At 42.4% G+C, this 12,565-nt stretch overlaps 1 protein-coding gene across 1 annotated transcript in view; it reads left to right on the top strand.

Annotated features, from left to right (window-relative positions):
* The window catches only part of LOC100558175 (L-threonine ammonia-lyase), an 84,178-nt gene that overhangs the window by 20,937 nt on the left and 50,676 nt on the right, over positions 1–12,565 (top strand). The window lies entirely within an intron of this gene.

Below are 12,565 nucleotides of genomic sequence, written 5' to 3'. Positions count from 1 at the left end.
TTTTATTATTTAGACTGAAAATCTACTCTATCCTGAACATGAATGTTCTACTATTTATGACTTTTTATGTAACTGTAACAGATCCCTGTCCAACGTTGGACTCCTGTCACCCACCTTATTCCGGAATTTTGAAATTATTCACTGTGTAATGTGACTTTAGTAGACAAGGAGATGTAGTTTGTGTCAGGCTCAGTTTGGTAATTTGAGACTGATTCTTATTTTAACCCTTTAAATGAATGGCTTTTAGGCAGTGGTGTTGAATAGTAAAGGTAAAGGTTTCCCCTTGACATTAAGTCTAGTCGAGTCCGACTTTGGGGGGTGGTGCTCATCTTCATTTCTAAGCCGAACAGCTGGCATTGTCTGTAGACACCTCCTAGATCATGTGGTTGGCATGACTGCATGGAGTGCCATTACCTTTCTGCTCTATTGAGCTACTCACATCTGCATGTTTTAGAACTGCTAGGTTGGCAGAAGCTGGGGCTAACAACAGGAGCTCACCGTGTCCCACAGATATGACCGACCGATTTTCCAGTTCTGCAGCTTAGCAGTTAAACCCACTGCGTCCCCATGGTGTAGAATAACAAAACAAAACAAAATATTTACTACAGCCAGATATCTTAAACATTTAGCATGTTGCTACCTCCAGAAATATTTCAATATAACAACTTTGAATTGGAGAGTCACTGCGATACCTTAGCTTGAATGCTGGATTCTAAGAGACCCCGGGCAAGTCACACACTCTCAGCCTTAGAAAAAAGTGAATGACAAACTTCCTCTGAATAAATCTTGTCAAGAAAAACATAATAGATTCACCATAAGATTGCCAGAAGTTGAAAGAACTTGAAGGGATACAACAACAAACAATTTGAAGGGAAATAACACATTACTAGACTCAAGGCCCCCATCAAATCTCTCTGTTCCATCTTGCCCTATCTCTACCTAGCTAGTCATATTTCTATTTCTGACAGATTGGTTATATTCCTATTTTGATCTTACCTATCCATCTCTATCCTCTGTTTGTATTTCTGATTATATGTTCAATCACTTAGTCCCACCGCCCCACCCCACCCCCGAGCCTTTTGGCCAAACATCTGGAGGGCCACAAGTTTGACACCTCTGCTTTTCATGATCTTGTGAGTCAAACACTTTCATCCCTCGAAACTCCCCATGATAGCATCATCTTGGGATTGCTATAAGACAGGAAGGACTTGGAGGCAAATAACAACAATGTCACACTCATTTCTAACAAGTGAGGACAATCTGTCCATTGACTTTTTTCATGGCAAGGCTTTCTCGTACAGACATTTGTTCCTAACATATTGATGCTGGAATGGAGACAATAGTATTGCTCAACTTTAGTGGGAAAGCAGAGAGGGGTGTCCACACAGCCTTGTCAATGTGTGATTCCTCTTCACATTATGTACCCTTGAATGAGGTTATCACGATTAATGATTACAAATTGGATACACAGATGTGGTAGTAGAAGAAACTATGGAAGAGCTATTGGAAGATAGTGTGTGATGTATAAGAAACGTTGAAAGTCTCATTATAAAACACATTTTACACAAGACACTTTAGCCCTACTTAGGAGTTTTGAAGCTCTTTCACTCTACTATTATAGTACTATGATTCTCCAGTAATTTCTACCACAAAATCTTATGAAATCCTGTTATTTTTAGATGAACTAGTATAACTTTATTTTTATACTCTACCTCCATCTCCCTGAAGGGACTTGGGGCAGCTAACATGGGGCCAAGCCCAGATAATCTCAATAAAACAAGGTAAAATACATACATCATACAAATTGCAGCCCGAAAGACATACAACAATCCAAAATAAAACACATTTATCCGCAATGTAAAATAATAAAATAATAATTCCACAATATACCATAGGTTAAAATCATAGGCTGCATTTACACTGTTGAACTAATGCACCAACCACATTACTCGTTTCACTCTCACATGCAGTATGGCAATAGAAAAGGTCATGGCTAGTGTGTCCTTCTCCTTGATGTTTTATTTTAACTGCCTTAAATAATGCCTTCAGTGGGCTTTTGTTTACTTTGGAGAAACCATGTAAAATTATCAATAGCTGATTTAATGGGCACAGTGTCTTTCACAAGTGAACAGCACATTAATGGGCATTTAGTTCATAGGGTTTTCTCACCAGAACATTTTAAGACCAGTTTCAGTGCTTAATATAGCATCTTTGCAGAAGTATGTTTGACTACTATGCATTGACTTGCTCCCTCTCATAATCCCAAGTGTTACGATTACTGCATAAATAATAGTAAAACACTCCAGTGTCACTACTCAGAACATATTTCTAATTTAAAATAATACCAATGATTTTTTGGCAGAATCATTGTTCGGAAAATGGAGAGAAAGCATTCCTTAGTGTCTTTAGACCAAATATGGTAATTGAAGGAATGAGCAAAATCATGTGAATAAGAGGTCTGAACAAAATCCAGTGTTGTAATATTTCAGAAATGCCAGTACCCCCAAAAAAGTGCAAATACAAATGTAAGCAGTGAAATGTTAAGAGAGCACATATACGTAGCTGTTAAGCAATTGCCACATATCAATTAAAATCCTGCAAGATGTTGATAGAGCACACCAGCCTTTTACAGTTTGGGTCGAGTGGTGTTAGCGGAAGTGCCCTCTATTCCTAGATGTGCAATAATACCTTGCAGCCTATGATGCAGATCCATCTCCCAGTTACTGTTCTGAAGCCCCATCTACACAGTCTTGAAAACATGGGTAACAATAGGATAAAAGTTGGCTTGGCTACAAAATGCACACCAATAATGAATGCTTGTTAGTGGAACTGCACAGGAAACATGTGAGACGGAACAGACACAAATGCAGCTATATAAAGGATAACCACCAGTTTAGGATTATGTTTTTAACAGTTTTGACAGTTCTATTGTATTTATATGTTTATTTGTATATTGTTTTTAATATGATGTTTTATACACTGTGTTGCTATGCAGCACAGAAGTGGACAAATTGTAAGCCACTATGAATCCCCTTTGGGGTTAGAAGAGCATGGTATAAGTATAGTAAATAAATAAAAAAGTTTGACTGAAATATATTACTGGGTGAAAAAATGCACTACTACAGAGCACTATGGCTCAGCGGGTTAAACTACTGAGCTGCTGAACTTGTTGGTTGGTGGTTCACATCCGGAGAGCAGAGTGAGCTCCCGCTGTTAGCCCCAGCTTCTGCCAACCTAGCAGTTTGAAAACATGCAAATATTAGTAGATCAATAGGTACTGCTCCAGTGGGAAGGTAACAGCGCTTCATACAGTCATGCCGGCCACATGACCTTGGAGGTGTCTATGGATAACACCGGCTCTTCGGCTTAGAAATGGAGATGAGCACCAACCTCCAGACTCAGACACAACTAGACTTAACGTCAGAGGAAAACCTTTACCTTACAGAGCACTATATATCCCACCCCCACCTCCCCAAAAATAAGAGTTCCTTGCAGAACACTGGTGTAGACTACTCCAGCATGTATCCTCATTTTAAAACCCTGAAACAGCTGATGAAGGAATGTAAACAGATGGAGCCAAGGAAACACAGGTGGCTAAATAGAAGTAGGAAAGGAAAGCAATTATCTTGAGAATTCTCCTCAACCATTTGTTTGTTCACATTTCCTGTGTATCACTGAAAGGAATCTGAGCTTGAAATTACTCAGCAGTCACCAAAATGTCACAGGCAAGTGGCCCCAAAGGAAAACAGGGTTCAAGAAGGCAAACCCGAGGGACCAGTTAAGGAAGGGAGCAATAAGTTCCAGTTCACTGCATCTGTTGGGGGGGGGGGGGCATCAACTGCAGTAGGAATATTTAGAAGGTGGTGTTTAGCACTGAGCATGACCAGATGCAAAGAAAAACAAAGATCCTTTCTAATTGAAAACTTCATAGAAAACAAAGTCCATATTTCCTGCAATGACATACTGCACTACTTAAAATGTCTGCTTTGTACAATTCAAGTTACAAGTACCCTGTCCACTTCTATATCTGCTCATGTTATTGGTTGTGGCACTTACATGTGCTAGTTGTTGTTCAATTCTTTTTTAAGTTTTAAAAATGGCTTCTATGTCACAGGTTGGTGCTTTCAAGGAGATACAAGAATCACCGGTTGCACAACAAATTATAAGAAATGCAGTGAATTGCAGTCTAAATCAGCTGGCGGACAAAATAATTCCCACCTCTGTACTGTATGGTTGTTGAGATGTGATTGAAATGTAAGAACCTCCTAGGATCTTGAAAGTCAGATACGTATATGGCTGAATCATATTTCCAAAGTTTGGGGTTGTAGCTTTGATATCCTGAACATGTGAATAAAAAGAGCAAAATAAATATGCAAAATAAATTATGCTAAATGACACTTGTGTAATGCATACAGACTATAGAACGTGGCTTTTCCTGGTACCCACTTTAGATCGAGAATTCTCATCCTTTCAGCATGGAGTTCACACATCCGGGGTTCGGTCTCTTGTTGCGGGAGCCTCTTCAGTCCAACTGGCAGAATAGCCTTGGATACTTCTTAAATACAAAACAACTGCCTCCATAGTGATGTATCTTAGAATAAATAGACTGTATAATGGTGCACATAACTACATAATGGGAATCATGTGTTGTGATGGAGGAAAGGAGTGACACCAATGTTATTTATTCTGGAGCAAGCCAAGTTGAAGAGTCAGTCTGTTCCAACACAGTCAAGCTTGTACTATGCCAAGAGCTCCTGCCAGCAGTGAATCACACTTTTAAAGCAATCTTTTTCAGAATACCAGCAACAGAAGATGCTAAACATTGTTTCTTGAAACTGGCTAATGTGCTACCCACAGATTTGCCCTTCTCGAGATATAAGACACCATGGTGTTATAGCATTTTAGTGCCTAGAGGGCACAGCAAAAGAGATTCAATTCTACTCCCCCACCTCAATCATTATCCACAGATCCCAGTTTTCATTTCACTCAAAACAAGCAGCCCTCAAGTTCTTCTAGAATCTGAGATATAAGGCAAAAATGTGCAAGTGCTTTTGTGGCTAATTCCCCTCTGTATATGAATTTAGACTGTTCAAACCCTTCAGTGTTTTCAGCCAATGAACAATTCCATTGTTCGCTGATTGGCACATTTACTACATTGTAGAAGGAATTTTCTGAGGGTGGTCCAGAGTCGGACACGACTGGACAATGTCAGGGGAAAACCTTTAACTTTACTATTTACCTTATACATCTAGTCTGAATGCAATTTTATACAATATTCTGAATAATTTTGTGCATGTTTACATCGAACCATCAGAAAGCAAAGGTGTCACTGTACCACCCACCCATGGGAATTATTTCAGATTTTGGAGTATTTTCGATTTCAGAATTGCAGAAAAGGGATGATCAAGCTTTATAGCACAATTGGTTCTTGTTCCCAAGAAAATGTGTTTTGTATCAGGGCAATGGCACCAGCAAAATCCATTTTATTCCTTCAGTAAAGATTATTTGCATGAATTTAAAGTATGAAATCACATGGGGAAAACCTTTTTTCTAATCAGATTGGCAAATAAGCTTTTGTTTTTTCTAATATAATGTAAAAATGTTGTAAATATGGTGTTGTCAGTAGGCAGGGAAAGAATGAGAAGAATGAGTTACACACACATGTCTATCCTCCTGGCATAACACAGTTAAGTCAAGAATCTACAACCATTTAGCTGCACCATTGTCAATGAACTTTAAGCTTGTACATTGCATCATATAATATCTCTGCTTCACAATTCACAATCTCCTTGGGTTTCAAGCTAGGAGCTAGAGATAGACTAGGTTTGGACTGGAATCAGAAAAGAGAAACATTCAGCTACTTCAAGCAGGCTTGGAAGGATTGCTGGGTTGGGTTAAAGTATTTTGAAGCCTAAGGCAATGCTATATGTCTTCCTGTTCCGTACATCCAAACCAAAGCAGTGGCACTAAAGCACCATTTCTCAACCTTGGAGTTGGCACCTCTGGGGGGGGGGTCATGAGGGGGGGTGTGACGGCGCGAGTGGCGCCATCTATATGTCAAACTATAAGTTTCAAGATTTGAATTGTTGTATCATGCCTGATTTTGCCCTTACCCTGTAAATGTAGTTGGATTGGTTATTTATATCTGTCAATCAATGTTGTTTGTACCTGTTACATTGCTCACTCAGCAAAACTGTTTGGCTCCACAGTAGGACTGTGTTTCCTCCTTTTCATTCCATCAGCAAGCTCTCTTATCGGATGGACGTGAGAGAGAGACTTGGCTCAAAAAGCCCTTCAAAAGTTACCTCTCAGCACCAATTCTGAGGTTCTTACCCTTGGGACTCACACTTCATGTTCAGGGCCAACCTGAACAACGTTGAGGAGTCTCAAGCGCCTTCACATCAGTCCTTTGGCAACAGAGGAAGACTCTTGTCTTCAGATATAGGTCATTGGACTGAGGCTGAGTTTGCTCCGGCATTCACAGCCAGAGAAAGAGGGATCTGGACAAGCTTCATGGACTTAAACAATCAAAGACTGTAATGTATATTTTCTTTTACCCCCTTTGTGAAGAATAAACCCAGTTTTTGAGTTAACTACAGTGTTTTGGTCCTTGGGAGTTCCAGTTTCCCTAAAGGAGGACAAGAAGCAATCCCCTGGGGAAAGATTGCCTCTTTCACTAAGTCCATGCCTCTTTCACTAAGAGTTTACAGCCCCAGGCGCGACGGCACAGTGCTGAGAGAAGCCTTCTTTTCCAGAAGTACTGAGAGAGGAGCCTTCTTTTCCAGAACTGCTGAAAGAAGCCTTCCAGAAGTGCTAAGAAGGGAAAAGAAGGAGTGAAAGGGCCTTAAATTTGCCAGGCCCATAGTCTCCTAAAGATAAAGAAGTCAAAAGAAGCCTGCCTTTGCCTCCAGAGGGAAGCCCAGCCTTCACAAAATTGAGACATTTGCAAGCTTTCCCGCCCTTTTTGCATCTCAAGCCACCAGCAAATTGCTACATTCAGCTCTTGTAGCTGCAGCAAGTTCAAGCCTTCTGCAAAGTGGATACATTTGCTAGAAGCCTAGCCTTTGCAAAATTGATACATTTGCTAAGTTTCCCGCCTTTTCTGTTTCTCAAGCCAGCAAATCGCTACATCCAGCTCTTGCAACTGCAGCAAAATCCAGGTTTCTGCAAAGTAGATACATTTCTCCAGAAGTCAGCCTTTACAGCAACCAAGCCTCTTCCAGAAACCAGTTTGCAAAGCAATAAATTCCAACCTTCTGCAGTTCCTGCCATTTTCTTCAAAGCCTGCTGCAAGTTTATGAAAGCCCAGGCTTAACTTCTCAGTTAAGCAGCTGTTTTAATTGTCTTGTTTAAAGTATTGCATTGCCCTTTTGTGTGCTTTTAATTGTATAGTTATATAGTATTGCATTTTGTACTGTTTGAAACTTGGGATAAGTTTCCTTTTGAATTACAGAATGTCAAGTCATAGCAATGAGATTTTGCAGACAAGGGTCAAATCCCCCCTTGTAGAAGGTGCAGAAGAAAGGGTTCAAGGCTCCCCATGTGTAAGCCTTAGATCCAGTCTGCTCAAGATTCCATCTAATGCTAGCCTTAAATCCAAGCATTCATCTAGGCATAGCAGTTCCTCCCAATCCACACACTCATTCATCAGTACTTCTTCCAAAGCAGCCCACTACAACAGAGAGGCTGTCCGTTTGAAAATTAGAAAAGAGGTTTTAGAAGCAGAGGCGTCTGCAGAAATGGCTAGGCAAGACTTTGCCTTCAATGAAGAGGAACTCCTCCTTCAACAGGCTAAAGCCAAGCAGAAACTGCTTCTAGCGCAGGCTAGGGCCCAGCAAGAAGCTGATCTAGCGCAGGCTAGGGCCCAACAAGAAGCTGACCTAGCGCAGGCTAGGGCCCAACAAGAAGCTGACCTAGCACAGGCCAGGGCCCAGAGAGAAATAGAGCTTGCAATGGCTGAAGCCAAGCAAGATGAACTGCAACGGGATCTAGATCTGCTTCAAGTAAAAAGAGACACAGCACAAAAGATAGTCAGAGCTAACATTCTAGCCAAAGCTCTATCACAGGAACTAACCCAAGAAAACCTTAGTTTCCTGCCAACACAAGAGCCTACAGCAAAGGTTTCAGCACATCTGCAACTGGAATCACCTGTAGTGCAGAGTCATATCTCCTTTCGCCACCTTGAAGATCGCTCACCTGTTCCAGTGTTCGCGACTTCAAGGCCAGCCCATTCCTCAGAAGTACAGCAAAGCACGGCCGGGAGAGTGCCATCTCTGTCAGAGTCCATCCCTGTACTTAGGCCTCAGAGATACCACTTGTCTACTTGGGAACAAAAGGATGACGTCTTTCAACAACATCCAGATGTCCATTCACATTGGCAAGGCATGGCCGGGAGTGAACCACCACATTCATCCCTGCATACCAAGTCAATTCTCCCATCGCTGAAGATGAAGGCTTCAGAGGTGCTGCCTGCCAGCAATCTGCTGAACCCAGCATCGCCTACCGTCGCGAAAAGATGTGTTCAACCAAAGAACATTGAGTTTGTCACGCCACATCACACTCCTCAGATGTACCCTTACACACTGGAGTCTCAATTGGGTTCCCTCTTGAGAAATCCAAGAAGAGACATCAGAGACAAAGGCGTCCAGAAATTCACTGACCGACCGGATGACTACCTTCTGTGGAAAATCACCTTCATGAGGGCCATTCGAGATTTCAAGCTAGAAGCGGATGAAGAACTGTCCCTTCTTATGGCGTGGCTTGGACCCAGCTCAGCCGAGCAAGTAAAAAGACTTTATGCTGCTCATGTAGCAGACCCCCAAAGAGCTTTGTCCACAGCGTGGTCTCGCTTGGACCAGCGCTTCGGTGCGAGCACTGAGATAGAAGCGTCCCTCATGGATCGACTCAACAGGTTCCCATCACTGAAGATGAAAGATTGCAAACAGCTTTGGGACTTTAGTGATCTTTTACTAGAGCTAGCTTCAGCCAAAGGAAATCCAGAGCTGCCAGGTTTAGCATGTCTGGACCAGCACACGTCGCAGAGTGCCATTCTCTGCAAACTTCCTTTTCCTCTTCGAGAAGCTTGGGGGAAACAGGTGTTCAAGTACAAAGAGGAGAATGCAAATGTATACCCGCCCTTCACCTTTTTGGTGGATTTCGTCACTAGAGCAGCCCGTGAGAGGAATGACCCTCAAACAGGTCTTCTCGCTTTGTACCAAGACCTAAAGCCTGAAAAGACCTCCAAAGAAGACAAAGCCCAGGGCAAAGATCTTAGTAGGAACCTAAGTGTCAAGATGACAGACGCAACTCCTGCAACTTCTGCTCAACCAGTCAGCAACAACACCATATCCTGTCCCATTCATCAAAGGCCACACAGCCTAGCTGAATGCAGAGAGTTCGCAAAGAAGCCTTACAAAGAACGACTCCAAATAGTTCAAAAGGCCAAGGTGTGCTTTAGATGCTGCGGTGCCACTATTCACTTCTCCAAAGACTGCAAAGAAAAGGTTAAATGCCAACACTGCAACAGCATCAAGCATTGCTCTGCAATGCACAACTTCGATTCCCCTCAATTCAAAGCAAAGTCAAATTCTCCTGCCAAAGAAGAAACCAAAGAAGACCAAAAGCCTACAGAACCTTAGGTAGCCCTCAAGGCTCCTGCGGTTGCCTGCACCAAGCTTTGTCAAAACAGCCACAAGCCCAGGATTTGCCACCCAATCTGCCTGGCAGAGGTGTATCCAGACAAGCAGCCGTGGAATAAGAAAAGGGTCTACATCGCCTTGGATGCCCAAAGTGACGCATCTCTTGCAACCCCAGAGTTCTTCGACATGTTCGACCTTCATACCGAGACAATAGAATACACCATATCCACTTGTTCTGGAAAGAATAAGATGAATGGCAGAGTTGCAACAAAGTTCAAAATCTCGCCTGTCGGACAAAAGGTCAGGTACGATCTTCCTGACCTTATAGAATGCAGCCTGATTCCCAGGAACAAAGAACAGATAGCCACGAAAGAGGTGGTACAAGCCCATCCTCATCTCAAAGGTATTCAAGATCTAATTCCAGCTTTGGACTTAGAAACAGACATCGTAATGCTTATCGGTGCAAATTGTCCCACACTGTTCCGTGTTAGCAACCAGATTGAAGGTCCTAAGGGATCACCCATGGCCCAGCAGTTGCCTTTAGGATGGACGGTGTTAGGCCCAGTCTGCCTGAACAAGATGTTCCAGCCTGTCACTAAAAGGCCTTCACTAATGCAAGGATGTGCCAGCCACATCTCAGTTTGCTGCCAGGGAGTAATGCCCGATTACTCTTCCATCTTTGAAGTCACAGAGAGAGATGAGCAAACAGCCTTCTCTAAAAATGAACAGAAGTTTCTTGAGATGATGAACAACCAAGTCACTCAAGACCCTGAAGGTAATTGGATAGCACCTTTACCTTTCAAGCCGGAAAGACCATCTCTACCCAACAACAGAGATGTTGCCCTTCATCGTCTCCTGTCCTTAAGAAGAAGGATGCTAAAGGATCCGAAGGTAAAGACCCAGATCACCCAGTTTGTGGAAGACCTCTTCAGAAGCAACTACGCTGAACCAGCTAGTGCGTGTGCGGAGGGAGAAGAGCAGTGGTTCCTGCCGTACCACAAAGTGACTCATCCTCAGAAACCTGACAAAGTCCGTATTGTTTTTGATGCTAGTGCGGAATGTCAAGGTAACGCTCTAAACCATGTTCTTCTTAAAGGTCCCGACTTGCTTAACAGCCTGCTTGGAGTTCTTTTAAGGTTTAGAGAAAAGAAGTATGCAGTAATAGCCGATATACATAAAATGTTTTACGCATTCTTAGTTTGCCCAGAACATCGAAGGTTCTTGAAGTTTTTATGGTTTAGAGATCCTGAGTCCCTCTCTGATGTGACCGAATACCAGATGAGGGTTCACGTGTTTGGTAACACTCCGTCTCCGGCAGTTGCCAATTATTGTTTAAAAAGGACTGCAGACAAATTTGGCCATTTGTTTAGTCAATCAGCATCAGTGATTGTCAACCAGAACTTTTATGTCGATGATCTTCTTGTATCCTATGATTCTGCGCAGCAAGCTTCAAAGTCAGTCAAAGAAATTCAAGAAATGCTGGGCAAGGCCAACATTCGCCTTCACAAAATAAACTCAAATAGTCCAGAGATACTTCAGGCTTTCCCACCAAAAGACTTGGTGGAAAAGGATGCATCAAAGTTGTTTCAAGACTTGAACGCTCAAGCCAGTTTAGGGTTGTTATGGAACGTAGCTACAGACTGTTTTACTTTAAGAGCCCCTAAATTGGCCAAGGTCACCTCCAAAAGACTTATGTTATCTGCCATCAATGGCATTTACGATCCACTGGGTATAGTGTCTCCAGTAGTCATCTCAGCCAAATTGCTTTTCAAACAGGCAATTCAGCTTAAGCTTACCTGGGATCAAGAGCTTCCTCAGGATCTCATGTCACAATGGAAAAATTGGACTTGCCAAGCCCAAGGCATAGAAAACATACAACTGTCAAGGCAGTACATAGCAAGCAGTTCCTCACCTTCAGAAATCATGGAACTACACATATTCTGCGATGCATCCACCAAGGCTATCGCTGCGGTCGCATACGCCCGACAAAGAAGTATCAGTACCTGCTCTTCAGGATTTGTGATGTCTAAGGCTAAAATAGCACCCATGGACACTACAGTGCCCAGATTAGAACTCTGCGCTGCCGTCTTAGCCACTCAGTTGAGCCAAATCATCAAAAGGGAGACTGGACAATTGTTTCAAAAGATATTCTTTCACACAGACAGCATGGTTGTGTTAGGTTACCTGCAAAACACCACCAATAGATATAAAGTTTATGTTTCGAACAGAATTAACACCATCCTGAAGAGCTCTAACAGCAAGCAGTGGCATTATATATCCACTTCAGAAAATCCGGCAGATGTGGCATCCCGAGGAACATCAGCCGCAAAGTTGTCCAAGTCATCCTGGATCACTGGACCCAAATGTCTTCAAAATCCTTCCTTTCCAGAAAGCATTTCCGTGCTCAAAGACACTGAGTTGCCAGAAATTCAGTCCTGCAAATCTACCATCGATGGCCAAGACTTATCAAGGCAAGGTTTAAATCCAGCCAAGTTTGAAAGATTTTCAAAACAGACTAGACTTCAGGCAGCCATTGCCAGGCTCATACATTACATCACTACAAAAAACAGTGGTGCAATTCAGCCCCAAGATCTTTCAAAAGCCTCAACAGTCATCCTGAGATCCACTCAAAGTCAGTGTTTTTTAGAAGAAATAGCTTGTCTAGAAAGAAAAGCATCCTTGCCCAAAAATAGTTGTTTAAAGGACTTGAACCCCTTCCTGGACAATGAGGGTCTCCTTAGGGTTGGAGGCAGACTAAAGAGAGCAAAGATTAGATCCTGTGTTAAAAATCCTGTTATTTTGCCACACCATAGCCACATAGCTCTGCTGTTGACACAGCATTTCCACGCAAAGGTTAAACACCAAGGAAGGACATTTACTGAGTCTGCCCTAAGAAACAATGGGTTTTGGATTGTTAATGCTCGTAA

The sequence above is a fragment of the Anolis carolinensis genome, chromosome 3, assembly GCF_035594765.1.
Source record: "Anolis carolinensis isolate JA03-04 chromosome 3, rAnoCar3.1.pri, whole genome shotgun sequence".
In the NCBI taxonomy this organism is placed as follows: Eukaryota; Metazoa; Chordata; class Lepidosauria; order Squamata; family Dactyloidae; genus Anolis; species Anolis carolinensis.
Note: the sequence above shows the minus strand (reverse complement) of the source record. Positions and strands in the feature narration are given on the sequence as shown.